This window comes from Scatophagus argus, chromosome 2 (genome assembly GCF_020382885.2).
Source record: "Scatophagus argus isolate fScaArg1 chromosome 2, fScaArg1.pri, whole genome shotgun sequence".
Taxonomy (NCBI): Eukaryota; Metazoa; Chordata; class Actinopteri; family Scatophagidae; genus Scatophagus; species Scatophagus argus.
The window spans coordinates 15,153,272-15,172,028 of NC_058494.1; positions in this window are offsets into that span (position 1 = coordinate 15,153,272).

Sequence of the window (18,757 nt, forward strand, 5' to 3'; positions counted from 1 at the left end):
TGTGCATATCCTGTGTAAGCATGCATATGTGCACGTGTTTATTGTTTATCATCAGAATCCACGTTAGCTTACACATTAGTAACAAACATGGCTTTCCGGGGCGTTGCTCTGATCTTGTTTATTGCCCTAAAAACTCGAACAACATTGCATGAAGAACCCGCAGTGTCTGAGTGTGTGTGTGTGTGTGTGTGTGTGTGTATTGGTGTCACATATTGCAAATTGCTGTCAGTCTTGGTGTTACGGTATTCTGGATGGGTCCCAGTCACTTGGTAACTATAGCAGAGACTGACAGAGGTGCTATGGGACAAAGTGGAGTTGGCGTTTTGAATGAGTTATCCTGAATTCAGACTGCGTCCGTCTCCAGAGGCATGGATGAATGGCCTGATTCTCTCTCCACCTCCCTTTTTCTCTCTGACTTTCCAGCTCTTTCTCCTCTTTCTCACCCTCCTCTCTCCCCAAATCCTTACATTGTGTTTTCTCTCTCTCTCTCTCTCTCTCTCTCCCCTCAACCTCCCCCTTTGGCTGTTCCTTTCTCCCTTCCTCTCCCTTCCCCCCTTCTTTTCTCCTTCATCTATCCCTGCTCTTATGCACCATTCTCTCCATTTTCCCTTTCCCCCTCTTGACTATTTTAAAGTTTTGGGTTTTTTTTTTTTTTTTAAACAATGGACTGCACTCAGTGAGCTCCAATCCTGTTTCCATAGTGAGAGCAGACCTGCTTGTGCTTTTTGCTGCCCCAACTTTCACCCATGACAGTTTTATTTCACACCAGTTCCTTCTGATGTGCTCGGACTGAAGCAAATTTCTGCTTCATGTTATTTTGACAAATGTGACCACAACAGTGTTTTTGTAGTTCATATTTATTGATCCAAAAAGCTGATGTATAAACTAGTAAGTCGTTAGCTATAGCTGGTCAGCCAAATGGTCTGACTATGGTTATGTTATGTATATGTTTATGTGACCTTTCGGACTGTAACTCAGAGTTTGCCAGGAACTCAAGGACTTTCTGTTATTTTCATTCTCTCTTATCTTTTGTCTTGTCTCCTATAGTTTTCATGTGGCATCATAAACCTCCTAATAATACAATCCAAATAATTTTTGCTCAAGATGGAGCATTTCAAGTCCTTTTTTTCTCACTCATGGCAAATACAGTTCTTTTCACATCCTCTTGTGTCCTTCCATTAGGTGGGTTTCCATCCACCTGCTTTTAACCTCTTTTTCAGTTTGTGCATAGAAAAATTAAAATAACATAAATTCAAAGAAATTGCAAGCATTGCTAAAAGGTTTTTACTGATGGCTGGAGATGGAAAAGTTGATTGATATATATATATATATATATATATATATATATATATATATATATATATAATGCCAAATCTGGCAAAGTTCAGTGGGAAATAAATAATGACATATATGAAGCTTGTGGTTTAAAACGTAATCTAAACTTAATCTACAGAAGCTTCTGCTACAGTGAAGTGATGGGAAATGCTGGAAAACATCAGATCTATGAGGACCCATAAGGAGGCCCAAAATTAATAGGAGTTTTTGGATCTGTGGGAGGAAGCTGGGAGGAAGCTGGAGGCACAGGGAGAACACGCAAAGTCCACACAGAAGAGCCCAGACCAGGACTCAAACCTGAAACCCTCTGGCTGTGAGGGCTAACCTCCACTCCATCATGCTGCTCTCATTGTGTCTTCTATATTGTTTTTCACCAAGTTAGCTGGCACTCATTGAATTATGTTATCTTGTTGCATCCTCTTGGGCGGCACGGTGGTGCAGTGGTTAGCACTGTCGCCTCATAGCAAGAGGGTTCCAGGTTCGAATCTCGGTCTTGGTCCTTCTATGTGGAGTTTGCATGTTCTCCCTGTGCCTGCGTGGGTTTTCTCCGGGTACTCCGGCTTCCTCCCACGATACCAAAAACATGCACATTAGGTTAATTAATCTAAATTGCCCCTAGGTGTGAGTGTGAGAGTGCGTGGTTGTTTGTCTTTGTGTGTTGGCCCTGCAATTGACTGGCGACCAGTCCAGGGTGTACCCCGCCTCTCGCCCATAGTCAGCTGGGATAGGCTCCAGCTCCCCCGCGACCCCTGATGGATAAGCGGTATAGAAAATGGATGGATGGATGTTGCATCCTCTTCTGCTGTAAAGGTTTATTGGCACCCTACTGGATAACTGGCACCACTTACTACTTATCTCAGTGAAACTCCTCTCAGTTACTGCATAAGGATAGTGGATGAGAACAAGCATAAATGATCTTTTGTTTGTCTCCAAATTGGATTAAAATTTGCTATACATTTGGATGGAAATCTTCAGTTGTTGACTTTACATATATGAATCTCCTCTAAAATTCATGTGTGTTGATTTGCTTTGAGTTGCACTGCATTGCAATTGGACTGAACGCACCTTAAAAGCTGCTTTAAATTGCTTTCTCATCATCAAATATCCAAATCCTACTTCCCCCACACAAACACCTGACAATTTCTGTAACTTTCCAATATAATCCAACAATGACACCCTCTTGACAATGTGATTGGCTGTGATTGGAGTGGGTGTGATAATCTGCAATTGGAACTTCTTTTTCAAGCTTTCTCTTTTCATTCGTCACCTAATTACTTACAAGCAAGTGCAGCCCATTGACATCCCTTGAGGAGATTACTGTATAAAAGTGTACACTAATACCTCTGTTTTAATGATTATCTCATCTGGTGGTAGTTTCTTTCCACGCCTTTTACTGTGCTAATTCAGAGTAGATAACAGGACATTTTCTACCAACTTTTTGTCCAGGCTTAACCCAGTCTGAAAACTTCAGCTGCTTTCCCTGTGTTCCTCGGTGCTACTGCTGTTCCTTCTTCTTCCCACTCTCCTCCTCCTCTGTGCGTCACTCCCTCACTTTTCACTTTTTTTCTCACCTCTCCCACTGCCTTCACCTAAATGACCCCCTGGAGTCCCACTTCCTCCCTTCCCTCCCCTCCATCTCTCTGCTTCCTTTTAAGTCCCTTCCCATCTCCCTCCTCATGTGTCTTCCCTCCTCCTTTCCTCCCTTCCCAAGAGTCCCATGGATAAAGGAGATTCACTTTGTATTTTTGGCCAGAGATGGGGATTAGTAATAAATAAAAAAATAAAGTGGTCTGGCCCAAAGTGAATCACATATATCTGCAGAGACTCGTGCAAAGAGGCAGCCAGATGCAGATATACACACGTTTAGAGGAAAACATGCATCACACATGTAGGCTGCATACAATCAAAGCCAACATGCATGTACGTCCCGCACACGGACATGCCCTTTTTAAAGCCCCCAGGGAGTAGAAAGGCACGGAGGACAGGACAACCATAATCACATGCCAGTCAAACAGGTTCACGAATGATCTATAATTAGAACACTGGTCAATGTAAAGCTCTGCAGAGTCAGCAGCTTAGACACACACACACACACACACACACATAAGCAGAGGTACTGTAGAGAGACAGGCACAGACAGAAAGAGTGTTATTAAGTTACTATTATGTGACCCCTCTGTTTTCTGTTAGTGAATTCTTGTCTGCTACTAGAAAATGGATTGTATTAGGCTGCTATCATGTGACCTCCTTGGTTTCTTTCAGTCATTGTCCCTTTACTACAAGAAGCAAAGAGGGAGCTACTGTCTACTACATTATCATCTTTGTGTCGTTGAAATCACTGACGACTGCCAACAGCAAAGATGTTTGTAAAGTCCATTTTTCTGGTGGATGAGAGTATTCAGTGACCCAATATGGTTGTTGTGCAGAGCACACTGGAACCCAGCTTGACATACAGTATACAATATTTATATGAATGTATTGTAGACATTATAGAGTTATTATTGGAATCTTTATTGTTGCTGTTTCGGTCTGTAATTCTTCATTATTTATCTCTGTGTTCTCTTTTATCCTTGTAGCTCATTTCTGATCCATCTGCAATTTGTCCTCATTTTCTTCAGAGAAGAAACATGTTGGGTTATTTTTTTTAAGTATATCATTTTGTATTTAATTAGCATTAGAAACTGGAGTGTTTTTACCACCTGTAATACCACAGCTCTATCCTCTCATCGATTACATTTCTCTTTCTTGTTTTTTTATTCTACAGCAGAAGTTAATAATGTGCCAGATGTGAAGTGCAGTTCCATTCAATTAGACAAATAACTTCTTGATTTAGAAGCTACAAAATGACTATAAAACAGGGGTTTATTCAAAAACATAAACAATTCCTTTAAGGAATAGATAAGAATTAGGGATAATAAAAAGTATGAGACAGTACAATAAAAGAATAATATAAAAAAAATAGTAAAGATCTGTAAATCTGTATTTAATCTCTAAATAATTGAACAAATACGTCTTTATCACTGACAGAACTAGTAATGCTTTTTAGTGAAATATATGATTACCTTGTCAACCTCTTGTAATAGGAGGATTAAATAGTCCTAATAGACGTAGTCCTCCCACAATGATCCAGTTAGGATGAGAAGTGATAGGAGATTGTGCTTCTTTAGGTGGAACAATACCAATTTTGTTCATTTTTATCAAGCGAAAGAACATAAAGCAGACTGACAAAGTTACAGGTCCAAAACAAATCCTCCAACTCCAAATAACAGGACACCTGATCTCCTGAAGCACCTGCTCCAAAATTTATGGTGAGCGAGCCAAAAGTTAAACCTTCAAACTCATCCAAAAACTGTGGGCCTCAAAGAAAAATAAACCAAAGAAATGCACCAGTTTTATGGATATTTTTATTTTATTCATATTAAATTGTAAATGTACAAAACAAAATCTCAAATGCTGAACTCTTCCTTAATGTATTATTTTAATAACAAGAGATGAGCTATTTTCATCCTAATAAAAGAAAGTTACTTGCCTGTTGCAAGTGTGCCACACAGTACTGCACTCTTCAAAGCAAAACACACATATGCACTTTACACTGTGTTAGATGATATTTTTAACTAAAGAAATGTCTACTTTTTGACTTAATTAAAGTCACGAAACTGCCAACAGTATTTCCACATGTGCTCATTTAGTTAGTCTGAAAAGCAGCTTTAGTCAGAAATACCAGGGAAATGTTGAAGTGTCAATCTGTACATCATCTGTGACATCTTTTTGACCGGGATAAGACGCTGAAACACTGTCTCAGCATTTCAGGCAGAAACTCTGTCTGGCAGAGGCACAAGCTCTGAGTGGGTACATGATCTATAATTTATCTCTACTTTTGAGCAGACAGCCTGATGGGCTGTGTTGTGTGTTTGTGCATATGTTTTTGTATGTGTGTGCATTTGTGACTGGATGTGGGTGTGTTCAAGACTTTACATGTTTCGGCCTAAACAAAGTCTAAAAATGGCTTTTATGATCATCAGTCACACTGTGTCCTTGGAAAGAATCTTTTGCATCCTTTTTGACATTACTCTCCCAATATGTACTCTGTTGCCAGCGGTTCTAAGGTGGTCATGGCAACGTTGTTACCATGGCTTTTGTAGATATCACAGACACGAAGGAAGATAGACCTGAAGAGGAAAGTGTTGTTGTTGTGCGGTGTGTTATTTTGGAGCAGCATTCAGTCAAACTGAAAATCATTATGCATTATTGCTTAATGCTCAGAAGATTGTCCTTGGTGTTGTTTTTCTTACAATAACATATAAGCACAAGTGTTAAGTTCTTGCAAAAACATAAGAATTACAGCAAACAGGCAGGTGCAAACATTTAGGCTCATAATCCTCCAAAGAAAAAAGTCTCTAACACAGGTACTATTGTTATTGTGCAAACTTGCCTTTATCTCACTGTGTGAGTGTGTGTGTGTGTGTGTGTGTGTGCGTGCGCCACGCCTGTGTGTGTGCACTTTTTGTGTCTGTGTCTGAGTGTGTGCATCAGTATGCAGATTTGTATATTCACTTGGGTTTGTACATTTGCCTGAGTGCTTGTCTGTGTGCCGTATGTGGTAGACACAGAGAATGAGAAACAGAGGGGGGAATAGAGATGAAAACTCCTTTGATGTAGAAATAGTGGGACACAAGTTGTATTGATTATCAATAGTATGCTAACTTGTCCAGGGGGCATCCAAGAACATAGAGGCTCTGTAAAATTGCCCTCCAAACACTGAGATAAACAAGCCCACGCAGTTTTAAGGCATTCAATGCAAAACTTATAAACATATTTTAATTATTCATTTAATAATTTATTTATCTTATCGATGCACAAATAAAAAGCAGTAACACAACAAATGCAGACGCAATAAGCCTCATGTCAGGTTTTTGGTATTTTTTTCAATCGCTCTGCTTCACTTCAATTCCTACACTTCCTTGTTATCCACACTGCCCAGTCCCCCCCCCCTTACTCTGTCTCCACCCAGCCCTTATGACACATAGTCTCACGCACACACACACACGCACACACACAGGTATGGATGCACACACAAATGCTTGCACACGTACTCAAAGGCTCAAACGCATGATGCATTACCACTCGTCCCACATACACAAAAACACACATGTACGCAGACAACAGCATGTACTTGTTCAATGACAACTATCAAACCCAATCTCCCCCCACACACATACACACATACACACACACACACAGAGAACAACAGCACATAGACACAGTGCTATAGGGCTATTCATCTGTCTGGAGCAGTGGCTTATGAAAGGTCAGCCTTTGAGTTATGACAGAATCTACTGGCCACAACAACCCAAGCGTGGGTGGCAGAGCACTGACTCTGTGTGTGTGTGTGTGTGTGTGTGTGTGTGAAAGAGGGGGTGTGGGGAAACACACGCACAAACCTGTAATGAGTGTGTGTGTTGCTGTCAAAGTGCAGGAAAGGTGGAGAGGGAAGACAATGAGCACCGAGCTGGAGAAGCCGGTCTACAGAAACAGTTTACCTCTGTGTGTGTGATAGAAAAAGACAGTTTAAAGAAAAGACAAACAGAGTATAGAGCTGGAGAATTGAAGATGAGACACAGAGAAACAGCTTATGAGGGACAAAGCTGTGGCAGAGATGGAAGAGGAGAGATGAAGAGAGGTTAGAAGAGTGAGAGAATGCCAGATGAGTGCCAGGAGAAAGGACGGACTGGCACAGGGGACGGGTGGGCAGAGGCTAAATGAGAGATTGTGAAATTTCAAGTGTGTGTCAATACATGTATGTCAATCTGTGTGAGTTTTTTGCAAACACATACGTGGAAGACTCTGTCTCTCTCTCTCTCTCTCTCTCTCTCTCTCTCTCTCTCTCTCTCTCTCTCTCTCTGTCTGTGTGAGTGTATGTGTGTGTGTGTGTGTGTGTCTTGGCAGCAGTGGAGGGGCAGATGCTGCCTACGCTCCAGGCCTACTGCTTTACGGCCTTCTGCGGAAATGTTGCTGTGCCAACCTTAGCTCTCATCCGCAGCCAATCACACTTCTGGGCCCACGATGGAGCAGAGTTAATGCATACACCCAGACACACACCTATACATGCACCAGCAGGAACACGCACACACTCACACAAGCGCATGCACGAAAATTCCATAATGAGAGACAAGGGTAATAAATGCAAAGTGTGTGTGTCAGTGGTGATTCTGTTCATTAAGGTGCAGAGAACAGTGTGTGCTTGTAATCGGCAGGAGGCTTTTAGGGAGTGCGCGCACACACACACACACACACGCACACACACCAAAAAGGGCTGCCTAAGGAGACATTTAAGGATGCTCGTGACAAGCAATATAAAGCCATTCCAACCTCTGAACTTTTCTGAGTTCTGACAGCGTTTTACAAAGAGAACTTTGCATATGAAATTAACCAGTTCTACATCTCTCTAACTGCACTTCAAGACTCTTCTAAAAACCCTGTTCTCTCTGATCTGCTGGAGAGCTTGAACCCAACATACTCCTCCTGTTCAGTATGAGGCTGTTACTCGACAGCTGTCTCTGCCTTGCTCTCCTCACTCAGAACTGGACTGGGAGTAACTGTTTATGCAACAGCCCATGCAACACAAAGGAAGACTGACATCGATTGTAAGATGAATCTCAACTATTTATCCTCTTATGGATTGCATCCATCTTCATAAGCCAACTTTAAAAAAGAAAAACAATGTGACCACCTACATTTTTACATTAAACAACTATAAATATAACAAACATGGGCAGCACGGTGGTGTGGTGCTTAGCATTGTCGCCTCACAGCAAGAGGGTCCAAGTCCTGGTCTGGGCCCTTCTGCAAAGTTTGCATGTTTTTCCTGTGCCTGCTTGTGTTTTCTCTCGGTACTCAAGCTTCCTCCCACAATCCCAAAAACATGCACATTAGCTTAATTGGGTACTCTCCATTGCACTTATGGGTGATTGTCTGTCTTTGTGTGTTGGTTCCTATGGTGGACCCCTGCCCTTTGTCAGCTGGGACAGGCTCTAGCCCCCCTGCACAGATAAAGTGATATAGCAGATGGATGGATAAACTTTTGTTTTAATTTTCCCCATATTTTGTTTCTACATATCAGATGTTACTCAAGTAAATATAAAGGAGGCATTTTATAAAAGTATGGCTGAGAGGTGAAAACCAGCCAAAGTGAAGCAAGATATTGAAAGTAATGCAAAAAAAAGGGGGGGGGGGTGGAATAGCTCAGAGGGAGGGATACAGAGGACATCAGGGGAGAGAAGCAAGAGGATGCTGCAGAAGAAAAAAAAGCAGGGAAGCAATGAAGAAAAAAGATAAAGTGAGAGCAACAGAGGGATGCAGAACAGAGGGATGCAGATGAAAAACTCAGGAGATAGGAAGAAACAGAAGGAGAGGTTGAAGGTTGAGAGGTAGACAGACAGATCACAACCAAGCTGAGGCTAGCCGACAGCTGTGAGAGCAGAATTTGATACTGCGGCACTGACACACAAACACAGACGTGCACACAACCACATATGCAGGCGCAGACAGCCGTATGTGTGTGTGTGTGGGGGTGTCTGTGTGTGTGTGCACGCACAAATGCAGGCTCATGGGGGCACATACACATGCTCACAGTATCCAAAAGAGCCACATTACCCATGAAATATTAATGGTGCAAAGCAATCAGCAAAAATGGAGATGGGGGAGACAGAGGGAGGAAGAGAGCGGGAGACAGAAAGAGGGAAACTAAGAAAGAGAGACGGATGAAAGCAATATGTCTATATTACCAGAGTGACATGTGGACTATCAGCAAAATGATATGCAGTTTGAATCATCACTTTTACTAGGAGCAGGATCAACCCACAGAAACAGCTCATACTTTTCCTCACTGGTGTTGTATTTATAATCCAGCAACAAAGCAAGGTCATCCCAGGTGCTGAAATGCCCTAATGCAAATAAACATATATAATATATATGTGTGTGTATGTGTGTGTTTATCTGTACTTAATGTTGTGTTAGAAATGCAGAGCTTAATTCAGCCTCTCAAGCATGGCCACCTTGTGTGTGAGTCTCAATAAATCATTAATGAATAATTTTCACAGGTGAGAGAGTGTGTGTGAAGAAAAGCTCAAAACAAGTTGGGTGAGAACATACTGTCTTCCCTTGCTAAATACTGATATTTTCAAATAATGTTGTGTATGCTTGATGTGTGTGTGTAGTGGCACACCCATGTGTGCATCATTGTTAATCCTGATGATAAAGCACAAACAGTCAGGTGTGTTTGTTCTCTTAAGCACCTTTCTGCCCCTTAAAAGCTTCAGGTAATAACACCATCCATCACCAGCTGGCATGCACATGTGTGCATGTGATGTGTGCGTGTGCACATGTTCGACAGAAAGGTCAAAAACAGGAGGAGTTTGCAGAGACATAGGAAGTATCTCTTCACCGCAGGAGTTTAATCAGAAGGAAAAAAATATCCCAGCGTGTGCACACATAGACACACACACACAAACAGTCACTGAGCAACACACACAAACAGACAGAAATGCCCAGGACATGAACATCAGCCTGGTACATGCATTAGTGCGCAGCAGTGGCTCCTTACTAATGAAGAGGGGAAACATTGTGGAACGGCATGTCTAGGCAGGTGTGAGGAGAAATAAACAAATAATGAGATCAACACTGCCAAGATTACAGCACATTCATTACAGCACTTAATCTGTTCCATTCAGCCACTAACTTGTTTCTTCATCTTTTTATCAGAGAAGATTATCTATTTCTGGCAGGTGACTTTCTTCTCCACCCATGTTTTTCACAGTTTGTTGCTGTGTCACTAACTTCAGTGTCACATGTCACATGATGCGTCTGTTTCCTTCTATTTCCCTAAACTCAACCTGGAAGTGCAAAAAGAAGTCAGTCAGACTGACTTATAAAATCTGATACCAAGACATCATCTCTGGCTGGCACATTAAATATCATCTGGCTGGCTGAGAAGTGCGGAGCCACTTTTTTTGCAAGTATTTGGCAAATTGAAATCAAATCAAGAGCATCTTCAACCATCTTGAGGCCAAATGTATCAACTGCTGGCATAAAAAGGAGGAAGAATTTCCATCACTTTAAAAACCGCTACAAAGTCAGTTTCTTTTCTCAAAATATTGTCCAATTTATTCTAAAATTTATTATTAATTTTATTTTTGCTGCTTGACAAATTTCATGCTCCATGCATGAGCACGTCCATTACATATACAGTGGTTTGGACCACACAGTGTCAGAATTTAAAACAAGGCAGTTTCATGGGATCATTTGCACATGTGTCAGTAGTATATGCAGCCAAGTGTACACAGTTTCCCTTTTGCCTCAAGGGATTGTGCCTACAATACACTCTGCTGCAAAGGAGAGCTGCTGCAAAAGATTTAGAGTATGCTGATTCTTTAATAGAGTCATCTTTGTTGTTTCTACACTTGTATTGCTTTACCGCTCATTCTATGGCCTTCTTGGATGCTTTGACTCAACAGCAGTGTTGTATATAGGTTTTTGAACAACGCAAATCAAGAACTGACACCCATAGTATGGGATGAAACTTGTTATGACAACAAAAAAAACGTGAAGTGTGGAAAGGAAAAAATTGCTCTGGTCCTAACCTTTATTTGCCAACAGCTCGTAACTTTTTGACAGCTAGTGCTGTAGCAGTAAATTTCCAGCATGGTAAGCCTGTGCTGTCTGTGCCAGCATGCTTGTTATTCTGATGATGGAGGGAAAGGAGGAAAAGCTTCCTGATCTTCATTAAGAATGACTCAGCTGCTTTTTCACTCTGTCAGCATTTCCAAAGCTGATGACGTTCCAGCAGCGCTGCTGGGAGAGCTATTCAACACAGGAATTGAGAGTTTAAGACTAAGGCTGTCACTGCTTGAATTAAACTATTATTGGCAAATGTGAGATACATTATATATATTGTGTGTGTGTGTGTGTGTGTGTGTGTGGTGTGTGTGTGTGTGTGTGTATGGGGGGTGAGTGGCAAAAGTCAGAGACTAAGAACTTGTCACCATAAGCGCATTATATTAATATGACTTAAGTTAAAATTAGCTGGGACATAATTAAACTCTTACTTGCTTGCTAGGGAAAATGCAATAGTAATCATTAAGTATATAAAGTAAAGTAAATGAAGGTAAATTCAGTGTTTGAAATTTGTAAATATATTGCTTTAAGGCAAGAAACCACTGAACAGGTTTTCTGAAATTTGATGTTCAGATACCAAATTTAATCTGTACAAATTTGCAAAAACCTCCAAATCAGACACCTGAACTAAAATAAACACCTATGTGTATATTGTATCTTCCATTAGTCTGAAAAAAAGACCTACCATGGGAATAAGTGTAAAATTTAGCAAACAAAATTGGGTGTTGGCATGCAAGTATAAGACATTAAAATATGAAAAGTGTTTTATTAGTCAAGTACCATCATATTCAGACTGAGTCATTCCACAACACTGCAGCTTTGCTTTTGACATTTAAAACAGTATGTTCCATTAAATCCATGACGGCATAGTTTTAATATACTGTATGATGCATGAGGGTATTAGAGCTGCAGGTGAGCTTGTGTAGTGTAAAGTATGATGATCAGTGTAGGAAAAACAATAACTTTTGGTTGTGTGGAACATAATATCTAAGTGGGAATCAAATTAAAACATAGGTATTAAGTATTAAAATAGCATTGGGGCAAAAAAAAGCATGATATGAAAACCTGCACTGGACTGAAGCCAAGGACCAAATTCAACAATATTCTCCAAGGTCTTACTCCACGTACTTACTCACATAAGTTTTCTGTGGTTTGACACACGTCTGCTTGGATTGTTAACTGAATAATTAATAGACAGTCATTTCTTTATCATTTCTTTGGCTGAGCAGTATTTTATATAGTACATACATATTCTGACTCAGACAGTGAATTGTTGTGGATATATAAAGCTCTGACATAAACTGCATTCTAATGCTGACAGTTTTGCTCTTTTTTTTCCTTTCCTCTGTGCAAAGCATTAACAAAGCAAACGACCACTGTATTGGATAAACGAGGATTTCTTCTATTTATTTTTTCAAAGAAACATTTACAATTATACACTGCATATGGAAACTCTCAGTTGTAAGAGTGTGTGAAAACCTCAACATTTTGTCAGAATGGAAAAAAAACATAGGCAACATCTTTATAGATAGCAATGAGACATGATTAAGAGGGAAGCCTCGGAGTGGGATTCTGAGAGATGAAGGATCACTTGGAAATAAAGCAGTAACTGACTATGGTGTGTGTGTGTGCGTGTGTGTGCATGCACATGCCCATGCAGTGTGTGTTTTCACTGCTCTGTCAAGACCTATCCACTCTTATACCTTTTTGCCAGACCTGACAGTTGGGAGGTAAAAAGTAGTAATGGAAGAGAGAATCTGACTTAAGTTAAGGAGACAAAGAGAGACAGTAAAAGAAAATAAGAATAACACGCTGTATGTGCAATTATCCATGTCCTGAATCCAGTTTGTGTATGTGAGATGGCTAGAATTCCCACTTCCTAAAGCATGATTTTATGTTGTTTCGTTTGTTATGTCGTTTCGTTTGAGACAAACTGCTTGTAAAAATGGGTTATACAAATAAAGTTATCTTGTCTTGTCTTTAATTGCGGTACAAATACAACACCTCTGTCTTTCGAAAAGTATTTGTGTTACAAATGAATCAGATACCCTAGCAGCCTGCCAGGTGAAGTTGACAGTGATGAGAAAACTGGGCTTATACACCAGGATAAGAAAGAGGCACAACATCTCCCACCTGACCTGGAAATTCCCTTTGGGGACTGGTGGAGTTGATGCAGTCATTCCATCCTGCTAGTGCTGAAAATAAATCCCACAGGGAAACGCTTCATAATCATTCACAACCACTGTAGACCTGTTCTTTAGAGTGGTGCAGATTGGTTACGATTTGTTGGCTGGGAGAAAAAATATATCACAAAATCAGCCCAAAACTCTTCTCCAACAACATGAAATGTGGAACAATATGTACATACTGTACATAATGTTGACCAACTACTAAACTACTGCACATGTGGTCAGGGGCAAAACCACAGTGAACAGATCAAAATAAAAATCAGAAATAGACTGTAGAACTGTAAATCAAAATAAACCACAGAATGACTATGCTTAAATTTTAGGCCAAAATAATAATAACTGAATAAAAGATAAGAAAGTATGTCTCTTGCTCAGTCAAACTTCAATTTAAAAAAAAAAAATGACTTTACTGTAAGCCTGTGTTCACATTGCCTTCAAGTGGCATCTTTAAATGTCAATGATAATCAGAGTGTTTTAAACGTTCAAATATCCCAACAACTTAAGTGCATTTAAAATACCTTTGAGCATACAAAAAATAAAATAGGATGAACAAAATAAAATAACCCCCTGTGGTAAGCCTGATGATCATCTGCCTACACTGGGCCCCTTTAACGTTAATAAAGAAAGTCCATAAAGGATCTACATCAATATCAGTCAAAACCAGCTCAGTGTCGATCATGCACCAGATTAGCATTAGCTCAGCTGTGTAACCCAACACAAAATCTCTAAACAGTCTGAAAAACTACCATTCAAACAGCCACTACAACTCGCAGTATCAGTTGCTTCTTATCCAGACTAGTTAACTGCAACAAATTGTTCTTCTCTTTGCACCTGGGGATGGTGAGTGAATGAATACCTCTCACACACCTCCATCCCCTTTTATTGTTCGCCCACCAAAACCAACCAGTAACTAAGGAACTTGGTTTTTTTGTGTCACCATATGTAAACCCATGTATAAAAAGAGAAAAGTAGACATTTTTTTTATTCCTTCCACTGGTTGTTCAAAAATCAGTGTGTCTCATATCTGAGAGTGTGGCAATTATGAAAAGTGGCAATGTGAAGTGCCACTACTAGACAATGCACTGAGTATCTTTTGAGATAACATTCCCACTCAAATCTGAATTGAGGGCATAGAAAATATAAAGAAAAATATTTTAAATTTCACTGAATCAAAACACAAGTTAGACTTTATGTTCTGAACCTTTGCATGAGGACTTTTTCCTGACTGGTTATCTTTTAATTTTGATTTATTTGTTCGCTGACTTAGTTGCATCTTGGATCTTTATTGTCTAACTGGGGTGTTTTGGGTGGAGTGTCTGTCCCACTGACAAATCACATCCTGGTTACAGCCATGTAAAATCACTGCATTACATGTAAGTTACATGTAACTACAATCATGAAAATTAAAAAAATATATACACCGTTAAGGATTATAATAAAACTTAATTGGATAGGATAGAAAAGGGAAGGACACAATAGGATACAATATAAAAGCTAAGGATGATCCGTAGGGGTAGATTAAGATGTCAAAACAGCAAAAGACAAAAGGGTTAGATCAAGGCCCTAGATATAGATCAAGGATACACAAATTATGTATTACGATAGGTAAATGCTTAAGTAGACTGATAATAAAAGTATGTCATTATGGAAACATGAATGTTATTAAATGTTAATTACAAAAAAAATCACACACACCCATACATACATACACAGACACAGAAATTCTAATAAAGTAATGAATATTACAACAGTTGGCTATATTAGGTTGCAGGACAATTAGACATATTTGTCACTTGCCGTTTATATGTGTCATATCCCTGTTGGTTAGTTTCAGCCTGTTATTGCTGCTCCTCTTTGTCACTGCAGTTTGTCTGTGCTGGCATATGCTGTCACGATTTTTGGAGACTCTTCCCCTGGACTGAATAAATATTTAAACAGTTTTTTGACTGATACTCTTGCAGTTGGAGCACAAATGAGCCTCTTTAAATCTCTGTTACAGTAGTTGTTTCAAGTTTCTTTGAAAACACATCAAACTGCAGAGTACCTGGCCTCACCTAGCTGACAAAAGCCACCAATTGGCATTGCACCTAATAAGGCCCACCTGCGTAGATGTGTTTGTAGGTGTGATTAACTTATTGCAGAGTCCAATTCGTTTACATTATTTTGAGAACCTACCTCAAGTATATGTGCATCCAAAGATTTTTAACTATGAAAATACATCAACATGTACACTGAAGTCTGAAACTGTGGTGAATTACAGGCAGCGGAAGGAACTATTACAAACCAAATTTGTGTAAATAGAAAGGAAGGCCTGAGACCCACAGTCATGCATCTTTGTCCTCATTCTACTCTTAGTGACTACCTCTAGACAACTGAACTCAGGTTGACAAAAGAGCTGGTATTATTGACCATCTGACTGAGCCATTTAGTTTAACCAACCTTGAAGCCAAGGCTGTCACTATTAGCAGCACCATTTTTAGCTGACTGCTTAATTCACATTCTGAATCTGACTGTGGTAACATGAAAGCAGCCATGATGTGTAGAGGACAGCCTATTGACAATCTATCTGTCCAATCATTAAAGAGGTCAGTCCAATGAACTGAACAACTATTAAGCAATTACCAAAGTACCATGTCTAGCTAAAGTGTTAGAGAAATTGGCAGCACAGCAAGTGATAACATTTTGTCTCAATATTTGTCAATCAAGTTTCAGACTGAGGCAAATACTTTAACAATATTCGCTAATGCGTTACTTAACATGCAGGATTGTGTCACCATTTTTTCTGATTTGTCATCAGCTTTTGTTCGATCATATTTTTTAAATGCCGGGAACCTGCTGATTTATTTAATAAAATGTGGTTTGTGACTCACCTCAGTGGTATAACACAAGCTGTCATAGTTGATGGCTACAAGTCCAGCTTTAAAAGTGTTAGCAAAGGAGTGCCCCAGGGTTCTGTTCTTAGACCACAATTATTTATAGTTTTTATAAATAGGATTTCTTTAAAAATGTCTTAAGAAGTCTAAAATTAAATGTTGATTTTAAGGCTGTCACAGTCTATGGTGATTTGTGATTTGAATGTGATTTGTTTGACTCTTCATAACCATTCATTTTAGACCTAAACAACACACTAAAATATGATTCGGAAGGCATTTAAGCAAGAAAAAGGCTTTATAGTAACAAAATCTTGATTCATATTTGATCAGCACTAAATACTTTTGATCTGAGCTTTATTAGTTTATTCAGATTAGCTGTCTTTTTTGTTCTTTCCAACTTTATTGAGTGAAGAACATACAAATTTGTTTTATTATGAGATGCTGGCGCTCCAATGTAGTATGAGGCAGTGAATGATGTTCTAGTCTTGAAAGGCAAAACTGTGCTTTTTGTAATAGAAATGTGGTGTGTTGGCTAAACTACCGAAAGCAAATAGTCCAGTCAGTGTGTTTATTTGTTCGGGACTATGATGAAGTCATTTCTCTGCATTCTCCTGCCTCCTCTCTTAAACCTGTGGTCTACCATTTTCCTCTTAGGATCATAAGTGATAGTGTCTTTGGAATGCATCATTGTTTATTGTATGAGAAAGTTGGGTGGCTGCTGGCAGTGAGAAGAGAGTGGCAATGCATTTTTTTTATTTACAAAGCACTTCTTGGCAAGCTACCTGAGTATCTGGTATGTCTTTTTAAGTATAGGTCAAATTTGCACTGAAATAGGTGCCAAAAATGTCTGTTCTGTTAAATATCATACTTAAAGGGGAAACATTTCCAGAAACACACTAAATTAGAGTGGCTGGTCCCTTTTGCACAATTTTGGACCCTTTTGGCTTGGAACATTGTGAATGTATGTTTCTTTCTCTAATTGTTTGTTTACTTTATTGTGTATCTATGTATTATCTGTATTTGTTCTCTATTATATTTATATGTTGTATATGTGTTTTATTCAAGGACCTTGATGAGACAAGTTGTTCTCAAAGGCCTTTCCCTGTTTAAAAAGGACAGAAATGAACTGCCTCCTCAAGAATTCACCCACTACTGAGTGGCCTTTGTTAGTGTATTGTATATATCGGAACATAAGCTCCCTCACTCCATCTGTACTTCTTTGTCTGTGCCTTGTGGTGAAAAATAAGTGAGTGCATTCACATACATGTTAAAATTGATATTTGGTACAGTATAACATCTATTTGCACATACATAAATATTTGATATGCCATTAGGTTTACCACAACTTCAGGCTAACCATTCACAAATTGGCAGCATCTATAAAAACCCTCTTCTCATGTCTGATTGTTTTGGTGCAGCGCAATCCGACAGGTTATGTGGCCACAGTGGGAAGGATCTACTATCCCTTATTGTATGTTTCACCCTTTATAAATCTGCCTAATCCAGAACACTGCCTTTATTGCACCTTTATTTCAGTTCACACACACACTGCTCCTGTAACTCCTTATATTTTCTTCTTTCTTCAGGACATGTGACCAAAAGGCTCCAACCAAACACTTTGCCCTCACCCAGACTTACATCTCTCTGTGCAATCCTCAGTGTCTTACTCTAAATTGATTGTAGGCTCTTCATATCCTCTTTGGTGGCACAACAATGCCCAAGAGACAGATATGGTTAGGACAGACTCAGTGTAAAACTAAACCAACACTTCCTTTCAAAGGCTAGATTTCTTTCTTCACATTTCCTCCACTCTTTTGCTCTCATCCACCTATCAGAGAGCTGTCGATCTCGTGAAGGCAGCCGTCATGAGTCAGGAGAACACAACATGAAGCAGTTTGTGGATCAAAGTAATGAACGCTCAGTTAAAGTCCACCACCAGGCAGGATCCGTCCATATGTCCTCGTGCTTGTATCTGCTGCATGTCTGCATAGGAGGTGAGCCGCAGGAGATCCCATAGGAGGACTGTGAAACGGGTTAATGACAGGTTTGTAGTCATTAAGGCCTTAGATACTGAGTTTTCCACTATAGGAGGCCTTTGTGAACAACTAAATGTGCCGCAGGTGCACTAATTTTCGTTTTGCACTAACTGTAAATGAATATGGAGGACAGTTCCCCTCAAGTGAGGTCAAACCATCTTGGTCGTCATCATAGTGGCTGGTTGCAGTATAAATTATAAACCCCACCCCCTCCATGTATGCAGACATGTGCCAAAATAAAATAAAAAAAAATTAAATACATGTCAATTAAAATGTTCTATCATTTTAGGTACTTCTTGTCAAGATTCTATATGCTAATGAATTCATTTTTCTTTTAAGTTCAGTTTTATGTAGTTATGATGTGAGTCGACCAGGTTGAAGTTTGTACAAAACAGGGCTTGTCCGAGCTGCTCTACAGTTACATATCCACAACTACAGTATCCAAGACCTTTGCCCTTTGAAAGAGCCCGCAGAATGAGAACATGTCCTCGGGGTATCTGGCAAACTTGATCTCAACACTTCACTTGAATAACAGTTGCAGTTGCCAAATGCCATGAAATAGTCTGTATGTCAAGACTGTCATAATTTTCTCCACAGTTATCATTGCAGACCAGGCAGCGAAGCTGAGGTCCTCTTTTGTGATGGCACAAACA